Source organism: Musca autumnalis, unplaced genomic scaffold (genome assembly GCF_047663935.1).
Source record: "Musca autumnalis isolate F117 unplaced genomic scaffold, ASM4766393v1 scaffold_2, whole genome shotgun sequence".
Classification (NCBI taxonomy): domain Eukaryota; kingdom Metazoa; phylum Arthropoda; class Insecta; order Diptera; family Muscidae; genus Musca; species Musca autumnalis.
The window spans coordinates 65,194,030-65,198,645 of NW_027411755.1; the positions used below are offsets into that span (position 1 = coordinate 65,194,030).

Here is a 4,616-nt window from a genome sequence, read left to right on the forward strand (position 1 = left end):
CGTAACAAACCCAAAAAATGTTTAAAAAGCGTGCTTTGAAATAATTGCCCAGCAAACCAAATGTCGGATGTCCGACACGTCTGAACAATTTCGGAAGCAACGTCGTTCAGATTTCGTTCCGATTTCTAAACGATTTTTCGTAGCCGAAATAGTTCATATTTTGTACCGATTTCATTCCGATTTCGGAACGAATGTCGGAAAGAAATTTCATTTCCGAATTTCCCACGGATTTTCTTCAGATTTCGTTACGAAATCGGATCGAAATCGATACGATGTCGCTCCGACATTTCGTTCCGAAATTATGTCAACCACATCATACAACTTTCGTTAAGATATCGTTACGATTTCGGATCAAACATCGGACGTATCGTCCGAATTTTGTTCCGATTTCGTTAAGATGTCGGTACGATTGGTTTGTTGGGTGTACACATTTTTATGCAAATATACATTTTCTTTTTGTAATAAATGAAATCTTATAAAAATTCTAAGCCGCGTCTCGAATTAACAACTGTTTAATTTAGTGTTTATAAAAAGTGAATTAGCTAGAAAAGGGTAAGTTAAAATAAGTAGATTATATTGCATAAAAATAATTGTATTTTTTTTATTCGCGTATTTAGGAGAAGCCAATTGAGAAATTTTGAAAATTCCAATATGAAGCTCGGTGGTAAGATTTTAGAATATATTAGTTTATATTTACAAAATCGTTGATGTTTTTTTCTTTTTACAGAATTCATAAATAAAGGGAATCTCCCTCCGTCGGCTGAAGTGAGAAGTGCAGCGAGGTAAAGCAGGAAGAAAATGATGTCTTGCAGAACATATGGGAGCTAAGTATTATTCATTTAAGATAAAATTTGTAAAAATATTTCATTTTATAATATAATAAACATTTGACAGACGATAATATAAATGAAATAGTCTTTATTTGGGTCATGAATGACTAATAGCAGGAACGGGTCTGTGGAACAGTCGTTAACGAAATATGGGGGTTTTAGTCGTCGAAGATGTCATCGACGAAAAGTAGGGAGTTTAGTCACCGATGTTGTCGTCAGTGACAGCTTCACTTACCCTGTCGCTCAAGTTGTCTTGTCTGGGAACATTTAATAAGAATGTGACATTTAACATCGAACGTCTGCTTTTTAAAGTTAGTAGTTTCAACAAAATTAAACAATATTCATAAGATGGTAAGTACATATGTATATCCCAAAATTGTTTAATCACATTTGCTTTAATAGACATTTTATGTTCCAATTCCCGCTGAGAACTGTCATTGTTGTCGCTATCGCAGGATTTTGAGTATTTCGAAGATAAGGACATCGCAGAATCTCAATGCAATCCCTATATTATTCTAATCACGAATATGTCAAATAGAGTTTTTTATAACATAACGAAGATGGGCTATATCGGGATTAGGGATTTAAGGTACAATTTTTGATCGAACTACCTGTAATTTAACATTTAAAGTTCCCAGTGGTCTCCACCAAAAACCGTCAACATGGACCTGTTTTAGTATAGCCCCCTGTAAAGAAGAAAAGGCGCGGACGTGAGTGCACGTAAGACACTGATTTTTATTCCAAAATATTTCACTTATGAACTACTTATGATAATCTAACTTAACCCAATTCAACATAACAATAATTCTTATCTATTCTAAGAATATTGAAATCCTGCTTGTCCCATCAATCAAGTGGTCTTTTCTACCCTTTGTGAGCAACGACATGTGTTTGGGCATGTGTATGGTCATGACCTTTATTGTAATACACAGTCGTATGCACAAGAGTACAAGATCACTCAATTGTTTATTACTTTTTTTTTCCTGCTGGAGAGCTGATAATTTACCAAATGTGTTTTTAATAAGTGGATTTCTTCAGAGGCCAAATCTCACCCAAAAGTATGTACAACATTTATTTGTACATTCTCCGGGGCGGCTTATTAAAGTATTGTGTAAAGGACATCATAAATATTTTTTCAAGAACTAATAAGCAGTATATCTAATAATAAAATGAAAATGTTGATGTTGCTGCGCTAATGGTTTTTCTATCTTATCTTGGGGGATTTCCATCTTATCTTCGTTAAAATCTTACGTTGGCGACGTCTGCTTCTTTTGTTTGAATTTTCGTGTTTTCTCCTTAATGATGATACTTCCCATTTGCCTTGAATAGAGGAAGCGGCTCTGCCGTGCTTGTTAAGCTAAGCCAGGTGTGGGTCTTCCAACTTCTGCCGTTCCAACGTCTTAGACCTCCTCGTCGTCTTCGGTAACATTAAATGTCGTTTCATATTGTTGTGGTAAAAGACTGGAATTCCTTGCAGCAATCGATTCTTCACAATAGATTCCTCATCAATTTGTTGGGAACGTTGTTCTAATAAATTGCTGCTTGCATTTTGAAGTTTCTAACCCATAGTGTTGATAGAAGGATTTGTTTCATCTGTTGATTCTACATCTTCAGGATTGCGTTATTCGATTTCTGGTTGTAGTTTCTATTTATTTGATAACAGCGTTAATTTAGCGAAACGTTCGTTGACTGGAACTGCTATCTTTTAAGGATTTACGGCTTTTTTATAAACTGTATACGGGTTCTTCTGAATTGTTGATGATTGATGGTGATTGCTGCTGCATGTCCACATTTGTTGTTGTTCTTGTTTCATTCTTGTGGCACATTTTCTTGTGTGATTGCATTTAATTGTGGAAATCATAGACTAATGAAGGTGTAGACGAAGAATTGTTCTCAGCATGTTATTTAGTATGCTCTGTAATAGTTAGATGGCGTTAGTGGTATTTTTTTTAACATTGAGCTGCTACACGACATATTTGAGCGAAAACCATAGCGTATCGAGAACATATTGAGTGGAAGAGCAACATCTATAAAAAATAAACACATTAAAATTCTCTATCTATAGATTATTTTGTCTATGGAGCTACTACACGACATATTTGAGTGACAACTTCAGGATATCGAGAGCATATTGAATGGAATGGCGCCATCTACAACAAACAGGCACACTACAATTTTCTCTGTCTATACGATTAATTAGTCTATGGTTATACATATAAATCCTACGTATGTAAGACTTGCCGCCGGTAACATTTCCATCCTTTCGTAAAGTTCTTCTACTTCTTTTATAGAGAAGAATTTTTGAAATATAGTTTTGGGACGTACGTCCTCTTTTTGTGTCATATAAGTCCCAATTTACATTGGGCGAGTTTACTTGCGGCAATTGTCATTTTGTAGGAGAGAGAGGTGAGGCATATGGTAACCCTTTGCCTCTCAGCACCCTCTCTCACCTACAAACTGACAATTGCCGCAAGTAAACTCGCCTAATGTAAATTGGGACTACTGGGACTCATGTTCTCTTTTCAAATTTTTTATACCCTCCACCATAGTATGGAGGGTATATTAAGTTTGTCATTCTGTTTGTAACACATCGAACTAATCATTTGCGACCCTATAAAGTATATATATTCTTGATCAGGATAAAATTCTAAGACGATCTAGCCATGTCCGTCTGTCTGTCCGTCTGTTGTAATCACTCTAGCGTCCGCAATAATTGAGATAGAGTGCTGAAATTTTGCACCCGAGGGTCTTTTTTCCATAGGCAGGTCAAGTTCGAAGATGGGCTATATCGGTCCACTTTTTGGTATAGCCCCCATATAACGGTACCTCCGGATTTGAGGTATTTTGACGTTCTTCGCCACATTTGCAGACCGAATTGGCTATCATTTGGGATTTAGGGTTCCTAGTGATCAACAAACTTATATCCCAAAGGATATGGGCATAGGTCCATGTTTTGGTATAGTCCCCATATAACGGTACCTCCCGATTTTCGGTATTTTGAGAATTTTAGCCACAATGTTTAACCGAACTATCTGCAATTTGACATTTGAGGTTCTCAGTGGTCATGAAATATCTCCACGAAACATCGTCAACATAGGTCCATGTTTTGGTATAGCCCCCCATATAACGGTACCTCCCGATTTTCGGTATTTAGAGAATTTAATTACAATTTTTAACCGAACTAGCTGTAATTTGCCATTTGAGGTTCTCAGTGATCATGAAACGTCTCCACCAAGCATCGTCAACATAGGTCCATGTTTTGGTATAGCCCCCATATAACGGTACCTCCCGATTTTCGGTATTTTGAGAATTTTAACCACAATTTGTAACCAAAATATCTGCAATTTGACATTTGAGGTTCTCAGTGGTCATGAAATATCTCCACCAAACATCGTCAACATAGGTCCATGTTTTGGTATGGTCCCCATATAACGGTACCTCCCGATTTTCGGTATTTTGAGAATTTTGGCCACAATTTTTAACCGAACTATCTGCAATTTGACATTTGAGGTTTTCAGTGGTCATGAAATATCTCCACGAAACATCGTCAACATAGGTCCATGTTTTGGTATAGCCCCCATATAACGGTACCTCCCGATTTTCGGTATTTTGAGAACTTTAGCTACAATTTGTTACCGAACTAGCTGTAATTTGCCATTTAAGGTTCTCAGTGGTCATGAAACATCTCCACCAAGCATCGTCAACATAGGTCCATGTTTTGGTATAGCCCCCATATAACGGTACCTCCCGATTTTCGGTATTTTGAGAATTTTAACCACAATTTGT

The 4,616-nt window shown here is 36.7% G+C and overlaps 1 long non-coding RNA gene across 1 annotated transcript; it reads left to right on the top strand.

The window, feature by feature from the left end:
• Positions 1-485: 485 nt before the first annotated feature.
• LOC141392806 (uncharacterized) lies at positions 486-886 on the top strand. Its single transcript, XR_012409877.1, has 3 exons — positions 486-552; positions 618-664; positions 728-886. It is a non-coding gene; the product is annotated as an uncharacterized lncRNA (long non-coding RNA).
• Positions 887-4,616: the final 3,730 nt, after the last annotated feature.